Source organism: Salmo salar, chromosome ssa02 (assembly GCF_905237065.1).
Source record: "Salmo salar chromosome ssa02, Ssal_v3.1, whole genome shotgun sequence".
NCBI classification, from domain to species: domain Eukaryota; kingdom Metazoa; phylum Chordata; class Actinopteri; order Salmoniformes; family Salmonidae; genus Salmo; species Salmo salar.
In genome coordinates this window covers 65,304,234-65,324,626 of record NC_059443.1, presented here as the reverse complement: position 1 = coordinate 65,324,626, position 20,393 = coordinate 65,304,234, and the positions used below count along the sequence as shown (strand labels likewise).

The 20,393-nt window shown below is 46.7% G+C and overlaps 1 protein-coding gene across 1 annotated transcript in view; it reads left to right on the top strand.

The window, feature by feature from the left end:
* The first annotated feature begins 945 nt into the window (after positions 1-945).
* The window catches only part of LOC106589748 (gamma-adducin), a 150,770-nt gene continuing 131,322 nt past the window's right edge, over positions 946-20,393 (top strand). The window contains exon 1 of the mRNA XM_045707977.1: positions 946-1,156. The gene's annotated coding sequence lies outside the window, so the exon portion shown is untranslated. The remainder of the gene's footprint in view (positions 1,157-20,393) is intronic.

The following is a 20,393-nucleotide window of genomic DNA, read 5'->3' as shown; positions in this document are numbered from 1 at the left end:
CAGTTGAGAGTGTTGTTAAAGATGGAATATAAGAATTTGTCAACTGACCCCAATCGGACAGAGTGGACCCGCCCTACATTTTGTGTAAAGTTGTAATCCATAATATTTTAAAGTAACTGATGTTAGCATTTTGTGTAAAAAAATGATCAAACAGATGCATAATTGTATATGGCTGTAGGATGCAAGCTCCTACTTCTATAATGATACATTTTCGGAATGGTCTCGTTTGCAGGAATGCGCTACCCTGTAGCAGACAGAGGCGCTGTCCGGTAAATTCCATGAATGTTGCACGGAGCCGGTAAGAGCACAATAGGTTGTAGGGAATTCTGCTGCAGGATAATTCAAAGTGCGACTGTGGTGAGTAGCCTACATATATCTATGGCATGCATGTCTAGTCGTAGGTATAGAACATAGAGTTGAGTTTTGCATGGGATAAACTGGTGAAATTATATAGGCCGATGCAGAACGCATGTGGGCGTTGTTTCTTCTAGTCCACTTGACATGACTACTGACTGAACGCCACAGCAGGCTCTGATTACAGTCAGGTCAATGGGAAGCACAATCAATCCTAGTCCCCTAGTCAGAACAACTGACCTATATAGGCATAATATTCTGCCATAGTCATTTTTATACATGTTTTATTAACGAAAAAGTGCCTATGTTGTTTTTGTGAGTTAGATATAGGCCTAGTCGTATGATTCATGGTCCATCTATTCTGATTGTGATAAAGACTTGACAGTTTGCCATTTTGTTTTGCCGTGCGTAAATGTATCGCCTAATTATTTACAGTAGGCCTATAACTTATAATAACATTAGTTATAGGTCTACTGGAGGTGAGGTTTGCCAAATGTATGCACATTCACGTAAAGCAGAGGAAAGTCAGAAACGACTTCCTGCCAAATAGTGACTCTGTGGTTCCGCATTCATATATTTTAAATCTCTACACCATCTGGCTTGGTTTTGAATACGCGTTGGGATCAGTTTAGGCATATCACTTTAGTTTGTCGTCAGTGACGGAGGCGTGCTCTTCGTGTGGTCCATTGCTTTAATTCAAAACGCTTGAATCAAAGATCAGAGCACTTTGCGGAGCGGCGTGCTGTGGTCCTGAATGAAATTAATTTATTGTCAATTTATCCAGCTTCCACGAGTTTGTCAGGTAAATGCACTTTAAAATGTTAACTCGGTTATGTATATTAATAGTTGTAGCATATTCGTTTACATCTAGTAAGAATGTTAACGTGTGTGTGATTTTGATGAACGTTCACCGCGCGTCAGACAGAAGCAGCCTATTATCTGGCAGACCGTGGTGGCATGCATTTGAAGTTGCCTATGCAACGTGGTGCAACAATGGGAATTGTATCCTCCGTTAATGAGTGTGTATGATATAATGTGTTTTGTAAACGTCTTCGCGTGGTGGTGGCTACAGTATGTAATCATGGCAACCAGCCAATCAAGGTAGGTTAGCCTACTGTAGTTTGACTAGGGAAAGTAAAATAAGTGCTACTCTTTCAAAAATGCTAAATATGTTGGCATGTTATTGCATGAAACTACCTTTTGTTTACGGAAAGCGTGAACGTTGTCTGGTATGCATGCAGCATGCAAAAACACTCGTGGTGAAGAGGAGAATATTGGTGCTTTCAAGACAACTGGGAACTCGGAAAAGAACCAGGTCAGATCATAACGTTAGTGATCTTCAGGTCGGAAAGGCTCTAGAAACATGCCCGAGTTTCCGACTTGGAATTCCGAGTTGGACGACTGTTAAAAATGTTTTTTTTTTTTTCGGGGGCTCGTTTGTTTTCCGAGTTCCCAGTGGTCTTGAACGCACTGAAGTCGGAAGTCCAGAGATTTCCGAGTTCCCCGTTTTCAACGCGGCATGTGGTGCGAGACAGTGTGATGATCAGTGCTTTGCTCCTTCATTGATTTTGTAGTATTGAAAAGGCTCAATTTAATTATATCATATAGCGTTCATTCTTCCATGTCACAGTTGTCTGAGCTCCCTTGATTATCTCCCAGACAGAAAAGAATGGTCTGCAGTATCCCCTCTGTCTTCATATCTCTCTGTATCCCCAACTGAGAGTCTGGCTGGGAGATAAAACCCTTTGATATCAGCTGACACTGTACAGTTCCAGTCCTTTATCAACTTGGTGCAATCACTGTCACTCTCTCTATATGGAATGTAAATGTCTTGGTGTAATTGTATGTAATTACACTCAAACTACACTGGTAACTAATTTGAAACATAATCCAGACAGTGAGCTACTACAGTATCAAAAAGGAACCCATATGCAGACCACACACACACCCCAGTGGTATGACTAGACAAGATAAATGTGTGTTCAATCATAGATTGTTACAGAGTTGGTTTTAACCTACAGTATGGTGTTCAGTGCTGAATCACTCGTATCTTCCAGACCCCTTGAAGGCCTTGTGGTTTCCAACCTCTCTCCCCTGTAGTCTACTATGTCTGGATAGATCAAAGAAAGAAGGGAGACGGGTACATACACACACACACATCTCACCGACCTACCCAGATCACCTCAGCACTGATATTTCTCAACTTATAATCACCCTCTAAGGATATCCATTTCAACACCAGGACCAGAGAGCAGACTTCCTGGAATGAAAAGGGCCAGCCAAGATAAATATGATGATCGGTTCTGAAAGGGTGTAACTCTGAATCTGAGATGCTTGGTTTTTCAACACAGTCGTTTTGGTGTGTGTGTTCTGTTCAGCAGATGGACCTGAAATCCAAATCCAGGCTAGGCCTTCACCCTATCCCAAGGAACAGTATACTGCTAGTGCTTGCTTGCTTTTGGCACAGTAGCCTCACTTCCTCTATCACTCCAACCTAATGGTTTGTCCGCTCTTTCTCTTGCTCTCTTTCTCTCCCTCCTCGCTTTCTCTCTCTTTCTCTCTCTCTCTCTCTCTCTCCTTGCCTCTGTTTATTTTCCCTTTCCAAATGAATGGCTTCACAATCACCCCAAGGCGCTAGCTGGCCAGCCAATACTAAGGTCTCTCTAAGTAGGCAGGAAGTACAGTGTCCACCATGGTCCATTTTACCTAGTGAGTACACGTACAGGAATAAGGCCTATTAACCATTTGGACTTTTGCAGGCGGCTCCAACAATACACACCCTCAGTGACGGCTAAGTAGCTACAATCAGTGCAGAACACTGTATTTGTAGTGACAGATGTCTGTCCCACTAGTACACTAAGCCTTGTTCAACTGTTAGCAGCGTTGTGTTGTATGAAATCAAACCTGAAATACGTCTGTGTACTGAGGAAGGCTTGAAAGAGTTGGTGTTTGTTTTGGTGAATACATAGCTTCTCGATAGGCTCAGCTCTATATAAAAGAGCAGCTAGGGCTCGTTGTAACATGCACAATCAACTTGGTGCGTGTGTGTGGAACTATGCCTGTAAATGTATGTGTGTTTGGTGGTGGATGGGTGGGCGTGTTACTTTTACGTGTTGTTGGTGTGTTCGTTCATGCTTGCCTGTATGTGTGTGCATTTGGTTTGGGAGAGAGAGAGGGAGCATTAAACCATTTAGAAGCATCAAGTCCTTTTAGTTGAACCTGTCCAAAAGACAAACATGACATCACCGTTACCTCACTTCTTCTCTCAGTTAACTAGAGGCTGATCAAAAACATGTGGCTTTCTCTCTCTATATATCTATTTTTCTCTCTCTCTCTCTCTCTCTCTTTCTTTCTGTCTCTCTCTCTTTCTTTCTGTCTCTCTCTCTCTTTCTTACTGTCTCTCTCTCTATGCTACAACATTGATTGAGACTTGGCCTGGAAAGTTTTCCTTTTGTTATGAAGACGTGTGTGTGTGTGTGTGTGTGTGTGTGTGTGTGTGTGTGGGGGGTGTGTGTGTGTGTAGGGGGTGTGTGTGTGTGTTTGGGGGGTGTGTGTGTGTGTAGGGGGTGTGTGTGTGGGGGGGGTGTGTGTGTGTAGGGTGTGTGTGTGTGTTTTGGGGGGTGTGTGTGTGTAGGGGGTGCGATTCTGTGTGTTCGTCTGTGGGCTTTGTTTTGACTATTTCTCTCTCTTCATCTGTAATACATTTGATTGTTTTCTATATTTCCGTCTAGTTGTTGGTTCTGGGTCTGGGTCAGGTCTGAATGAAGCTGCTCTTTTGGACATGCTCAGAACCCTGTCTCAGTGTCTCTAAGCTTGTTTGTAATGCCCATTAGAAATGACTTATGTCAAAGTAATGTAAGAACAATTACACATTGTTTACATTTTAAAATCTCTTTATACGATATTCTCAACATAAATGGATCTTACTGTCTGGCTGTGTGGCATGAATGTTTGTAGCATTGTTTGGTAGCCAAACTCAGTGTTCCCAGTAGTCCTAGTGGGCTGGGTTATAATAACCTCATTATACATGTGTGGGTGATGTGATGTGCTGAATGGAGTCGTGGTTCCGGCCCTTGGACTACAGCTGAGTTTTGTTCTGCCAGGGGAAGTGTGTGTTTGTGTGTCTGCGTTCTAGTCCAGACTAGAGTTGAGATTCCTGAGCGGTGAAAAGGCGTTTGCATAGATATTGGAGTTCCTTCGCCATAGTTACGAGGTCAAGCAAGCCACGACCATGGGAAGAGTGAGGAGTGCCAAGTTTGGGCAAAATGAGCGGGCTGTTAAAATGACTCGAGATCTGGTCTTCGCACTTCACGAATCCTTAGTTGCTTCCCAAATGGCACCCAATTCCCTATTGGCCCTGGTCAAAAGTAGTGCACTAGTATCTACCCCCTACACTGTCTGTACCCTTGTGTATCTACCCCCTACACTGTCTGTACCCTTGTGTATCTACCCCCTACACTGTCTGTACCCTCCTGTATCTACCCCCTACACTGTCTGTACCCTCCTGTATCTACCCCCTACACTGTCTGTACCCTACTGTATCTACCCCCTACACTGTCTGTACCCTACTGTATCTACCCCCTACACTGTCTGTACCCTCAGGGCCTCTATACTTTATATGCATGTCTAACTATATGTGTTCCAGGTCACCAGACTCATTAACCCAATCACTGTCATCTCCGTTCTCATCGTTACAGGCTGCTGCAGATTATCATTAGACGGATGAGATGTTTTTGGGTGTGTCTGTGTGTATGGGGAACAGAGCTGTGTGCTATTTACCTATGTCATCCCTAATATGGTGTCACGTTCACTGTCCTCAAACTCCCTGTCATAAATCAGCCAAGGCGCAGCGTGCCGGTAATTCCATATCCTTTATTTTACGTAAAACCGAACAAAACAATAAACAGGATAAACAGAAATGAACGTGACGCAACTGAGGCGCACACAAAACACGCACAGAAAGAATATTTACCCACAAACACAGGTGGGTAAAAGGCTGCCTAAGTATGATTCCCAATCAGAGACAACGATAGCCAGTTGCCTCAAATTGGAAACCATACTCGGCCAAAACAAAGAAATATAATGACATAGAATGCCCACCCCATGTCACACCCTGACCTAACCAAACAGAGAAAAACGTCTCTCTCAGGTCAGGGCGTGACAGTACCCCCCCCCAAAGGTGCGGACTCCCGGCCGCAAACCTGAACCTATAGGGGAGGGTCCGGGTGGGCATCTACTCATGGTGGTGGCTCCGGTTCGGGGCGTAGCCCCCGCTCCGCCCGCTGATCCCTCCGCTTTTGTATTACCGGATTGTGGATCGTTGTCGGAGGAACCGGACCCTGGATCATCGCCGGAGGCTCTGGACTGCAGACCGTCGCTGGAGACTCTGGACCGCGGACCGCCGCTGGAGACTCCGGACCGCGGACCGCCGCTGGAGACTCCGGACCGCCGCTGGAGACTCCGGACCGCCGCTGGAGACTCCGGACCGCGGACCGCCGCTGGAGACTCCGGACCGCCGCTGGAGACTCCGGACCGCCGCCGGAGGCTCCGTGCCGCGGACCGCCGCCGCAGGCTCCGTGCGCGACCGCCGCAGGCCCGGCCGCGACCGCGCCGCAGGCTCCGTGCCGCGGACCGCCGCCGCAGGCTCCGTGCCGCGGACCGCCGCCGGAGGCTCCGGGCCGCGGATCGGCGCCGGAGGCTCCGGGCCGCGGATCGGCGCCGGAGGCTCCGGGCCGCGGATCGTCGCCGGAGGCTCGGGCCGCGGATCGTCGCCGGAGGCTCCGGGCCGCGGATCGTCGCCGGAGGCTCCGGGCCGCGGATCGTCGCCGGAGGCTCCGGGCCGGGGACGTCGTCGGAAGCTCGGACCGCCGCCGGAGGCTCCGTGCCGCGGACCGCCGCCGCAGGCTCCGTGCCGCGGACCGCCGCCGCAGGCTCCGTGCCGCGGACCGCCGCCGCAGGCTCCGTGCCGCGGACCGCCGCCGCAGGCTCCGTGCCGCGGACCGCCGCCGCGAGGCTCCGTGCCGCGGACCGTCGCCGCAGGCTCCGTGCCGCGGACCGGCGCCGGAGGCTCCGTGCCGCGGACCGGCGCCGGAGGCTCCGTGCCGCGGACCGTCGCCGGAGGCTCCGTGCCGCGGATCGGCGCGGAGGCTCCGTGCCGCGGACCGTCGCCGGAGGCTCCGTGCCGCGGACCGTCGCCGGAGGCTCCGTGCCGCGGACCGTCGCCGGAGAGCTCCGTGCCGCGGATCGTCGCCGGAGGCTCCGTGCCGCGGATCGTCGCCGGAGGCTCCGGGCCGGGGGACGTCGTCGGAAGCTCCGGGCCGCGGACCGCCGCCGGAGGTTCCGGGCCGCGGGCCGTCTCAGGAGGTTCCGGGCCGCGGGCCGTCTCAGGAGGTTCCGGGCCGCGGGCCGTCTCAGGAGGTTCCGGGCCGCGGGCCGTCTCAGGAGGTTCCGGGCCGCGGGCCGTCTCAGGAGGCTCGGCGCCGTGGATCTTCGCTGGAGGCTCGGCGCCGTGGATCTTCGCTGGAGGCGCTGCGCCGTGGATCATCCCTACAGGCTTCTTGCTATGGATTATCACTGGAGGCTCTGGGCCATGGATTATCACTGGAGGCTTTGGACCATGGATCATCACTGGAGGCTTCTTACGTGGAGCCGGAACAGGTCTCACTGGACTTGGGAACGTCGCTGGAGGCTCCGGACTGGGAACTGTCGCCGGAAGCTCTGGACTGGGAAGGTGCACTGGAGGCCTGATGCGTGGGGCTGGCACGGGTGGCGCCAGACTGGTGACACGCACCTCAGGGCAAGTGTGAGGAGCAGGCACAGGGCATACCAGGCTGGATAGACTCACTGGAGGCTGGGTACGTGGGACAGGCACAGGATATACTGGGTCGTGGAGGCGCACTGGAGGTCTCGAGCGTAGAGCTGGCACAACCCGTCCTGGCTGGATGCTTATGTTCGCCCGGCAAATGTGGGGCGCAGGCACAGGACGCACTGGGCTGTGAATGCGCAATGGCAACACAGTGTGCAATGGCGACACAGTGCGCAGAGCTGGCGCAGGATTTCCTGGACCGAGGAGGCGTTCTGGACACCAGGAGCGCTGAGCTGGCACCCCCCTTCCTGGCTGAATGCTAACTCTAGCCCGGCAAATGCGGGGCGCTGGCACAAAGCGCACCGGGCTGTGAACCGCATAACACGGTGCTTGCTCAGTCACTCGCTCCCCCCACAATTTTTTTGGGGGGGGCTGCCTCGTGCTTCTGTCGATGTTGATTCTCCCCGGTCCAGCTCCTCTTCCCAGTAAGCGCACGCTGCTTGGCCTTCTTGTGGTGGATAATTCTGTCACGTTCGCTATCTTCAAACTCCCTGTCATAAATCAGCCAAGGCGCAGCGTGCCGGTAATTCCATATCCTTTATTTTACGTGAAACCGAACAAAACAATAAACAAGATAAACAGAAATGAACGTGATGCAACTGAGGCACACACAAAACACTCACAGAAAGAATATTTACCCACAAACACAGGTGGGTAAAAGGCTGCCTAAGTATGATTCCCAATCAGAGACAACGATAGACAGTTGCCTCTGATTGGAAACCATACTCGCCCAAAACAAAGAAATATAATAACATAGAATGCCCACCCCATGTCACACCCTGACCTAACCAAACAGAGAAAAACGTCTCTCTCAGGTCAGGGCGTGACATATGGTCTAGTATTTAGCTATGTCATCCCTGTTAGGGTGTGGTATGTAGCTGTGTCATCCCCGTGTCCCCCTGCTTAAGCCAGTACATGTCCAGGCCCGTCTGAAGTTTGCTAGAGAGCATTTGGATGATTTTACATTTACATTTTGTCATTTAGCAGACACTCTTATCCAGAGCGACTTACAGTAGTGAATGCATACATTTCATACAATATTATTATTATTTTTTCCCCGTACTGGTCCCCGGTGGGAATCGAACCCATAACCCTGGCGTTGCAAACACCATGCTCTACCAACTGAGCCACACGGGACTGATCCAGAAGAGGATTGGGAGAATGTCATATGGTCAGATGAAACCAAAATATAACTTTTTGGTAAAAACTCAACTCGTCGTGTTTGGAGGACAAAGAATGCTGAGTTGCATCCAAAGAACACCATACCTACTGTGAAGCATGGGGGTGGAAACATCATGCTTTGGGGCTGTTTTTCTGCAAAGGGACCAGGATGACTGATCCGTGTAAAGGAAAGAATGAATGGGGCCATGTATCGTGAGATTTTAAGTGAAAACCTCCTTCCATCAGCAAGGGCATTGAAGATGAAACGTGGCTGGGTCTTTCAGCATGACAATGATCCCAAACACACGGCCCGGGCAACGGAGTGGCTTCGTAAGAAGCATTTCAAGGTCCTGGAGTGGCCTAGCCAGTCTCCAGATCTCAACCCCATAGAAAATCTTTGGAGGGAGTTGAAAGTCCGTGTTGCCCAGCGACAGCCCCAAAACATCACTGCTCTAGAGGAGATCTGCATGGAGGAATGGGCCAAAATACCAGCAACAGTGTGTGAAAACCTTGTGAAGACTTACAGAAAACGTTTGACCTGTGTCATTGCCAACAAAGGGTATATAACAAAGTATTGAGAAACTTTTGTTATTGACCAAATACTTATTTTCCACCATAATTTGCAAATAATTTCATTAAAAATCCTACAATGTGATTTTCTGGATTTCTTTTCCCTCATTTTGTCTGTCATAGTTGAAGTGTACCTATGATGAAAATTACAGGCCTCATCTTTTTAAGTGGGAGAACTTGCACAATTGGTGGCTGACTAAATACTTTTTTGCCCCACTGTATTTCATCCTTGTTAGGGTGTGGTATGTAGCTATGACATCCCTGTTAGGGTGTGATATGTAGCTGTGTCATCCCTGTTAGGGTGTGGTATGTAGCTGTGTCATCCCTGTTAGGGTGTGGTATGTAGCCGTGTCATCCCTGTTAGGGTGTGGTATGTAGCCGTGTCATCCTTGTTAGGGTGTGGTATGTAGCCGTGTCATCCTTGTTAGGGTGTGGTATGTAGCCGTGTCATCCTTGTGCCGTGTCATCCTTGTTAGGGTGTGGTATGTAGCCGTGTCATCCTTGTTAGGGTGTGGTATGTAGCCGTGTCATCCTTGTTAGGGTGTGGTATGTAGCCGTGTCATCCTTGTTAGGGTGTGGTATGTAGCCGTGTCATCCTTGTTAGGGTGTGGTATGTAGCCGTGTCATCCTTGTTAGGGTGTGGTATGTAGCCGTGTCATCCCTGTTAGGGTGTGGTATGTAGCCGTGTCATCCCTGTTAGGGTGTGGTATGTAACCGTGTCATCCCTGTTAGGGTGTGGTATGTAACTATGTCATCCCTGTTAGGGTGTGGTATGTAGCTATGTTATCTCTAATAGGGTGTAGTATGTAGTTATGTCATCCCTATTAAGGTGTAGTGTTTAGCTATGTCATCCCTGCTAGGCCTTAGTTGAACATGCAGTAAGTAAGCCGGAACAACATTGATAGCAGCCATAAGAGAACAGCTGTGGTAATACAGTATAAAGAGAGAGGCATATTAAAGGAGGATGGATATGTGTTTTGACATGTGGGGAGCTAGGAGATGTGATCTCTCCCCAGCAGAGGCACGTTTTACTGCTGTTGATCCTTTCACTATGGAGGGAATCTGCTCTGCGCCAACTCTATTTCTGTGTCTATAACTGTATGTGACCTGCAAGTGTGTGTGGCTTGGCATATAGTGGTGTGTGTGTGTGTGTGTGTGTGTTTGTGGGTGAACACACACAGACACCCTCACACACACGTGTGCATATCCAGTAGCACTCCCGAGGTCAGAGCCCCAGCTCTATGGTGCTGCCTACTGAACTCAATGGTATGTGCTCCTTGCTGTCCCATTCCCTTGTATTAAATACACTAGTCCATTCACTAGGCCTACATAGTGCTCTATGGACCCTGGTCAAACGTAGTGCACAGAGCCTTATGGGCCCTGCACTACATGGGTGCATTTGTGACGCGAGCCCATCCTACAGCCTGTGGAGCGGTATTCAGATAGGCCCCGGCTTCATGGACACTAATCCCTCTGACGTGTAGGACAACATGTACGACAGTGTATTCCAGTTCCTGCCAATATCCAGAAACTTTGCACAGCCATTGAAGAGGAGTGGGACAACAATCCACAGGCCACAATCAACAGACTGATCAACTCTATGTAAAGGAGATGTGTTGCGCTGCATGAGGCAAATGGTGGCCACACCAGATACTGACTGGTTTTCTGATCCCACGTCCATACCATTTTTTTAAGGTATCTGTGATCAACAAATCCATAGATTATGGGTTAATGAATTCCTTTAAATTGACTGATTTTTTTTTATATGAACTGTAACTCGGTGTAACGCCCTGGCCATAGAGAGGGGTTTTTGTTCTTTATTTTGGTTAGGCCAGGGTGTTACATTGGGTGGGCGTTCTATGTTTTTGTATTTCTTTGTTTTGGGCCGTGTGTGGCTCCCAATCAGGCACAGCTGAAGTTTGTTGTTGTTGATTGGGAGTCACACATAAGTGCATGTTTTTCCGTTGGGGTTTTGTGGGTAATTGTTTCTGTCATTGTGTTTCACCTGACAGGACTGTTTGGCTGTCAGTTTCTTATTTTGTAGTTGTATAGTCAAAATCAATCAATCAAATGTATTTTTATATAGCCCTTCGTACATCAGCTGATATCTCAAAGTGCTGTACAGAAACCCAGCCTAAAACCCCAAACAGCAAGCAAAGCATGTGAAAGAATGGTGGCTAGGAAAAACTCCCTAGGAAAAACTCCCTAGAAAGGCCAAAAACCTAGGAAGAAACCTAGAGAGGAACCAGGCTATGAGGGGTGGCCAGTCCTCTTCTGGCTGTGCAGGGTGGATATTATAACAGAACATGGTCAAAATGTTAAAATGTTCATAAATGACCAGCATGGTCAAATAATAATAATCATAGTAGTTGTCGAGGGTGCAACAAGCACATTCGATGAACAGGTCAGGGTTCCATAGCCGCAGGCAGAACAGTTGAACCTGGAGCAGCAGCACGGCCAGGTGGACTGGGGACAGCAAGGAGTCATCATACCAGGTAGTCCTGAGGCATGGTCCTAGGGCTCAGGTCCTCCGAGAGAAAGAGAGAATTAGAGAGAGCATATTTAAATTCACACAGGACACCGGATAAGACAAGAGAAATACTCCAGATGTAACAGACTGACCCTAGCCCCCCGACACAAACTACTGCAGCATAAATACTGGAGGTATAGTGTTCCATTTAATAATTAAATATGATGAACACTAACTCCGCTGCGTTTTGGTCCACTCTCTCTCATGACAGCCGTTACACTCGGAGAGAATGGCTGTCGTTTTAGTCTCCTAACTAGAGGTCGGCCGATTATGATTTTTCAATGCCGATACCGATTATTGGAGGACCAAAAAAAGCTGATACCAATTAATTGGCCTTTTTAATTTTTTTTATATATATATATTTGTAATAATGACAATTACAACAATACTGAATGAACAATGAACACTTTTATTTTAACTTAATATAATATATCAATAAAACCAATTTAGCCTCAAATAAATAATGAAACATGTTCAATTTGGTTTAAATAAATGCAAAAACAAAGTGTTGGAGAAGAAAGTAAAAGTGCAATATTTGCCATGTGAAAAAGCTAACATTTAAGCTCCTTGCTCAGATCATGAGAACATATGAAAGCTGGTGGTTCCTTTTAACATGAGTCTTCAATATTCCCAGTTAAGAAGTTTTAGGTTGTAGTTATTATAGGACTATTTCTCTCTATACCATTTATATTTCATATACCTTTGACTATTGGATGTTCTTTCAGGCACTATAGTATTGCCAGCCTAATCTCGGGAGTTGATAGGCTTGAAGTCATAAACAGCGCTGTGCTTCAAGCATTGCGAAAAGCAGCTGACAAACGGAGGAAAGTGCTTTTTGAATGAATGCTTACGAGCCAGCTGCTGCCTACCACCGCTCAGTCAGACTGTGCTATCAAATATAAAATCATAGGCTTAATTATAATATAATAAACACACAGAAATACGAGCCTTAGGTCATTAATATGGTCAAATCCAGAAACTATCATTTCGAAAACAAAATGTTTATTCTTTCAGTGAAATACAGAACCGTTCTGTATTTTATCGAACGGGTGGCATCCATAAGTCTAAATATTGCTGTTACATTGCACAACCTTCAATGCTATGTCATAATTATGTAAAATTCTGGCAACTTAATTACGGTCTTTGTTAGGAAGAAATGGTCTTCACACAGTTCGCAAAGAGCCAGGCGACCCAAACTGCTGCATATACCCTGACTCTGCTTACACTGAACGCAAAAGAAGTGACACAATTTCAGGCACCGCATTGATTATATGCAACGCAGGACAAGCTAGTTAAACTAGTAATATCATCAACCATGTGTAGTTAACTAGTGATTATGTTAAGATTGATTGTTTTTTATAAGATAAGTTTAATGCTAGCTAGCACCTTACCTTGGCTCCTTGCTGCACTTGCATAACAGGTAGTCAGCCTGCCACGCAGTCTCCTCGTGGAGTGCAATGTAATCGGCCATAATCGGTGTCCAAAAATGCAGATTACCGATTGTTATCAAAACTTGAAATCGGCCCGAATTAATCGGCCATTCCGATTAATCGGTCGACCTCTACTCCTAACCAATTGTGATATTGTGTGTTTTTTTTGCGTTATTTGTAACTTATTTTGTAAATAATGTTTATGCCACCGTCTCTTATGACCGAAAAGCGCTTCTAGATATCAGGACAGCGATTTCTCACCTCATATTTTTCTTTAACGAGTCAGAGGAGAGGGATTTACTCCAGACACCCGACAAGGCCTTCATCCCCGTCATTCGCAGGAGAAAGAGACGGAGATATCGAGGATGAAGGTCGGGGTGCCTTGTAAGGATCCGGCGGCGAGTGGTAATTTGCTTTTACCATCGGTCCTACTAGCCAACGTACAATCGTTGGATAATAAAATAGACTAACTACAAGCACGTATATCCGACCAACGGGACATTAAAAACTGTATCTTATGTTTCACCGAGTCTTGGCTGAACAACGACATGAATAACATACAGCTGGTGGGTTACACACTGTATCGGCAGGATAGAACAGTAGCCTCTGGTAAGACAAGGGGTGGCGGTCTATGTATATTTGTAAACAACAGTTGGTGCACGATATCTAAGGAAGTCTCAAGGTTTTACTCTACCTCAGCTGAGCATCTCATGATAAGCTGTAGACCACACTATTTACCAAGAGAGTTTTCATCTATATTCTAGTAGCTGTCTATCTACCACCACAAACCGATGCGGCCATAAGCAAAAAGGAAAACGCTCATCCAGAGGCGGCGCTCCTAGTGGCCGGGGACTTTAATGCAGGGAAACTTAAATCCGTTGTACCTCATTTCTACCAGCATGTTAAATAAACCAGAGGGAAAAAAAACTGTAGACCACCTTTACTCCACACACAGAGACCCATACAAAGCTCTCCTTCGCCCTCCATTTGGCAAATCTGACCATAATTCTATCCTCCTGATTCCTGCTTACAAGCTAAAACTAAAGCAGGAAGCACCAGTGACTCGGTCAATAAAAAAAGTGGTCAGATGAAGCAGATGGTAAGCTACAGGATTGTTTTTTGCGAGCACAGACTGGAATATGTTCCGGGATTCCTCCGATTGCATTGAGGAGTACACCACATCAGCCACTTGCTTCATCAATAAGTGTATCGATGACGTCGTCCCCACAGTGACTGTACGTACATACCCCAACCAGAAGCCATGGATTACAGGCAACATCCGCACTGAGCTAAAGGGTAGAGCTGCCGCTTTCAAGGAGCGGGACTCTAACCCGGAAGCTTATAAGAAATCCCGCGATGCTCTCCAACGAACCATCAAACAGGCAAAGCGTAATACAGGACCTAGATCGAATCGTACTACAACGGCGCCGACGCTCGTCGGATGTGGCAGGGCTTGCAAACTATTAGACTACAAAGGGAAGCACAGCTGCGAGCTGCCCAGTGACACGAGCCTACCAGACGAGCTAAATAACTTCTATGCTCGCTTCGAGGCAAGTAACACTCAAACATGCATGAGAGCATCAGCTGTTCTGGATGACTGTGTGATCACACTCTTCCTAGCAGATGTGAGCAAGACCTTTAAACCGGTCAACATTCACAAGGCCGCAGGACAAGACGGATAACCAGGACGTGTACTTCGAGCATGTGCTGACCAACTGGCAAGTGTCTTCACTGACATTTTCAACCTCTCCTCGTCTGAGACTGTAATACCAACATGTTTCAAGCAGACCATCATTGTCCCTGTCCCTGACTCCAACACCATCATTAAGTTTGCTGATGACACAACAGTGGTAGGCCTGATCACCGACAAGGATGAGACAGCCTATAGGGAGGAAGTCAGAGACCTGGCCGTGTGGTGCCAGGACAGCAACCTCTCCCTCAACGTGATCAAGACAAAGGACATGATTGTGGATTACAGGAAAAGGAGGACCGAGCACGCCCCCATTCTCATCGATGGGGCTGTAGTGGAGCAGGTTGAGCGCTTCAAGTTCCTTGGTGTCCACATCACCAACAAACTATCAATGGTCCAAGCACACCAAGACAGTCGTGAAGAGGGCACGACAAAACCTATTCCCCCTCGGGAGACTGAAAAGATTTGGCATGGGTCCTCAGATCCTGAAAAAGTTCTACAGCTGCACCATCGAGAGCATCCTGACTGGTTGCATCACTGCCTGGTATGGCAACTGCTCGGCCTCCAACCGCAAGGCACTACAGAGGGTAGTGCGTACGGCCCAGTACATCACCGGGGCCAAGCTTCCTGCCATCCAGGACATCTACACCAGGCGGTGTCAGAGGAAGGCCCTATAAATTGTCAAAGACCCCAGCCACCATAGTCATAGACTGTTCATTCTGCTACCGCATGGCAAGCGGTCTAGGTCCAAAAGGCTTCTCAACAGCTTCTACCCCCAAGCCATAAGACTCCTGAACAGCTAATCAAATGGCTACCCAGACTATTTGCTTTGCCCCCCCACCCACCCACCCTACTCTGCTGCTATTCTCTGTTTATTGTCTATGCATAGTCACTTTAACTCTACCTACATGTACATATTATCTCAATTACCTCAACTAACCAGTGCCCCTGCACATTGACTTTGTACTGGTACCCCCTGAATATAGCCTCGCTATTGTTATTTTCTGCTGCTCTTTAAATATTTGTTACTTTTATTTCTTATTTTTTACTTAACACATATTTTTCTTAACTGCATTGTTGGTTAAGGGCTTATAAGTAAGCATTTTACTGTGACGTCTACACCTGTTGTATTCGGCGCATGTGAAAAATACAATTTGATTTCATCTGAAATTGTTTCGTTTTATATTGTTGTTCAGTGTATTAGATAACTAGAAAGTCAGAACATGTAGTAGTAGGTATGTAAATCAGTGGGATTTGTGGAAGTTTTCTTTGGGGTTGGGGTTTGGTTAGGTTGTCTTGGGGTTAGGTAATTGGTATCTGGCTGGCTTTAGGGTAGTAGAGAGCGAGCGAATGTGGTTTGGGGTCAGAGAGAGTCGACTTCTGCTGATGGAAAGAGAGTCAGAGATCCACTTTCTATTATCATTAGGCCTTGTGTTTTGCTTGGCTCGTTGCTGACACATCACATTGACAAACATAATCTAGTAGCTCATTGCTATCGCTTCAATCATAGCTGTCCTGTGGGGATGGATGGCTTCCTTTTGGTGTGTGTGTGTGTGCATTAGTGATGGGTGGAAAAAATCGATAGTTACATATCGGGATATTATATCTGATGGTATATCGTGTCATATCGTTTTGACAAAATCACTATTATTTGTGCTCTAGTTGGCTGTACCTGTCCTGCATCAGAACTCCAGTATTTTTCCTTCATAGCTTGTTCTCCATCTTCTTTTTAAATAGGGAGCCAATTTGTTTTCAGCACTTTTATTTCCATGACTGATCAAATCTCGTTTTCTCATGTTGCAAATATATAGTGAGCAATATGCTTGGAACATCACAGCGCAATAAAATCACAGTATCGAATCGCAATACATAGAATCGCGAGAATCACATATTTTGTTTCAGCACTTAAGTATTGTGATAATATCGTATCGTGAGGTCCCTGGCAAACCCCAGCCCTAGTGTGCCTATGTACGTGTAAGCGTTTGTGTGTGTTCATAGGTGAGTTTGTGTGTTTCTCTCCACAGGCACAGGAAACATGCGTTATCATCTCTGTTACCAAACGTCTATATTTACCACATCAGCTGCTGTTCTACCAGACACACCCAGACTATAGTTCCTGTTTGTGGGGTAAACCGTCAGCAACATCCTCTGGTCACATCACACACCCAGTGACAAATCACTACTGGCAGGATTCACCGCAAAATACTGCATTGTGTGTGTTCTGCTGTCACTTTTCTTCAAGCGTCCAAATTAGGCCCGGGACGATACCACTATATTTATTCCAAGGCAAAAAGGAAAACACAAAGCAGACAAAACACTTTGTTCCTTTTAAAAATCTGTTGGATGTAAAATATCGTGTGCTATAGCTAGGAAAATAAAAACGTGTGACTCTGGATGACAACATGGTGAAGTTCAATCCGCTTCGGTTTGGTTTCCTTGCTACGATACTAACGAGTATCGTCCCGGCCCTAATCCGAATGGATGATACGCTTACCAACTGTACTGTTGTTATAGCGAGACATCACGTCATGATTTAATAAGTCGGGCTCTGTTCTGGTCAGGTCCAATGTGTGGGTTGAGGGTTCAGAAGGAAGAAGACTGTCGGCCCTAGTGATAGGTCATATTTAAAGCAACGTGATCATAGGTCAGATGGCTGTGTAGCGGGGAGGGTAACAGCGTGGCGTTAACTACGTATGTACCATACTGTACTCACTGTTCTGTAGGGTGACATGAGATCCCTGAACAACATGGGCCCATCGGTGTTAATCCGAGGATCGTCTATTGCTTCCACAGCCTGAATTCTAATAGAGCGTGTGTGTGTGTGTGTGTGTGTTCACCTCATTGTGTTCTAATAGTAGACCCAGACCCCCACAGTTCAGGTTCTCTCTCTTTCCTGCTAACATGAGGCAGCCTAACTGTTCACTGCTATATTCACATCTAGACTCACTTCCATTGTCCTTAGAATGTTTCTATACATCACCATTGTGTTCTATGGCAGTTTAATGCATGCAGGTTAGTGTATTTAAAGCTAGGCTATATTTGGCCTAATATGGAGTCTGCAGGCCCCTAGGGCCTATATCCAGGGCAGAGAAGTGAAGCCACCAGGTACTGTATAATCTCCATTGAAGTCCCTATAGAGGTCTAGGTGTAGAGCTACTGATACTGTAGTTCTAGATGGATATCTTTTGGACTTTGTTGTTGTTTAGTGGTGTGCTTGATTTGAACCAAGCCAATGATGCGTTTCATTGGTGACACAGCTTGCATTCTGCTCTATACCCCTGAGGGCATGGCATCCCTGTGTGTGTGTCACTAAGTTGTGTTTTGTGTGTGTGTGTGTGTGTGTGTGTGTGTGTGTGTCAGCGCAGATGAGTGTGTGTGTGTGTCTTCTCTTCTGATGTAAAATGGGGACATCGATTGTGACAATCCATCTGTCTCTATCCCTCCATGTCCTGTTCAGTGTCCATGTCCAATCACTGTAATCGCTCCTGAACCCTGCAGAGACAAAACATGGGACAGGCAGTTGTAATTAGATAGCAGGAGCACCCTGAGTTGTGGTGTGTTTGCGTCAGTTGATGGTTGCTATGGAGGGTTCTTACATAATATCCTGTTGGTAACACATTTGTTGTGTTCCTTTCTTTCCTGTTGGTGATGGACTGATGGTGACACTCCTCCTTAACTATTTGTTTTGTGGTTTGTTTGTCGTTGTGACTGAGCAGCAAACAGGCTCCTCTCTGTCTAAAGGGAAGTCGGTTGCCAACTTGTCTCCCTTATCTTCTCACCATGTGTCTGGATAGTAATGGACAAGCGTTCTCTTTCTCACAGAGAAACAGTGGTTTGATGTGTACGTTCCTAGTGGGATTGTAACAACACTGTTGGAAGAGGATAGTTCAATCAATGGTGTGTGTGTGCACAGCATCCCGTCCAATAGAACCAGGATATTCACATCTTACCACAGGAGGTTGGTGGCAGCTTCATTGGGGAGGACGGGCTCATGGTAACGACTGGAGCGCAATAGGTGGAATGGCATCAAACACACGTATTCCACGTTTGATGCCATTCCATTCGCTCCCTTCCAGCCATTATTATGATCCACCCTCCCCTCAGCAGCCTCCACTGGATCTTACCCTGCGAGGTCCGGAGCCTGCCGGGTTTCTGTTCTACCTGATCATTCACTGACCCGCCTGGTGTCCCAGGTCTACGTCAGTCCCTGATTGGAGGGGAAGAAAGAATAGAAGTAGTGGAACTGGCTTCGAGGTCCAGATTTAAATTTGAGGGCTGTAGTGCGTGAGGACATTATGGGGTTGGCCCAAGAGTAGTGTTGTCGGTTTGTACATCATTCTCACAATGGAATAAAATACACACAGAGTTCTACGGTTGTGTTTTAATCTTCCTTATTAACAATGTCTCAGAAGACTGCAAGGCTATTGGCCTTCTATTGTTAGTTCCATGGAGCTGAATTTTCTGGAACAAAAACCAACCAATCACAGAAAGCATAATTGATACCATCATAGGGTGGAGCATGGAGTTCACAATACAAACCACGTCAAAGGATATGACATCATTTCACCACTCAAAAGTATGGCCAAAGGGAAAATGGAATGGGTCCATTTTTCTAAACCTCAGCATGTTGATATCACTGTCCATCCTGAATGAAAAGATGAAAAGAACAGAACAAAGAAAGATGAGTGTCCTTATTGTGTTATTTCCTTCAGACACATCCTCAGTGGAAGCTGAGAGAGAGAGAGATTTACTTTCTTCATTGATAAGGGCTAAAGTGTAACTGACAGGAGTCTCCTAGTCCATACAGAAGGAGCTCTATTGTCCAGCTGGCCCTTAGGAAGTGTGTGAGAGCACAATGTGTGTCCTCGCACACACACACACCATCACGTCAAACCGGCTCCATTTTATTTATTTTAATTTCACCTTTATTTAACCAGGTAGGCTAGTTGAGAACAAGTTGTCATTTACAACTGCAACCTGGCCAAGATAAAGCAAAGCAGTTTGACACATATAACAACACAGAGTTACAGATGGAGTAAAACAAACATACAGTCAATAATACAGTACAAAAATAAGTCTATATACAATGTGAGCAAATGAGGTGAGATAAGGGAGGTAAAGGCAAAAAAAGGCCATGGTGGCGAAGTAAATACAATATAGCAAGTAAAACACTGGAATGGTAGATTTGCAGTGGAAGAAAGTGCAAAATAGAAATAATGGGGTGCAAAGGAGCAAAATATATAAATACAATAGGGGAAGAGGTAGTTGTTTGGGCTAAATTATAGATGGGCTATGTACAGGTGCAGTAATCTGTGAGCTGCTCTGACAGCTGGTGCTTAAAGGAAGGGGTTATGTGACTATCCTAGGGCCAGTGTGGGGCTCCACCCTTAAGGTTGCCGTGCATGTGAAGCTCTGTAACGTGCCAGTTTGGCTCAGTGAAGTGAACTGTTATCTGGAATAGATTTAGAAATGAAGGACATCACTTGGTGGTTATGTGATTCATATTTACAGTAAGAGAGGAGGAAGGAGGGGGTTGTGATTCATATTTACAGTAAGAGAGGAGGAAGGAGGGGGTTGTGATTCATATTTACAGTAAGAGGGGAGGAAGGAGGGGGTTGTGATTCATATTTACAGTAAGAGAGGAGGAAGGAGGGGGTTATGTCATTCATATTTACAGTAAGACAAGAGGAAGGAGGGGGTTATGTGATTCATATTTACAGTAAGAGAGGAGGAAGGAGGGGGTTATGTCATTCATATTTACAGTAAGAGAGGATGAAGGAGGGGTTAGGAGTT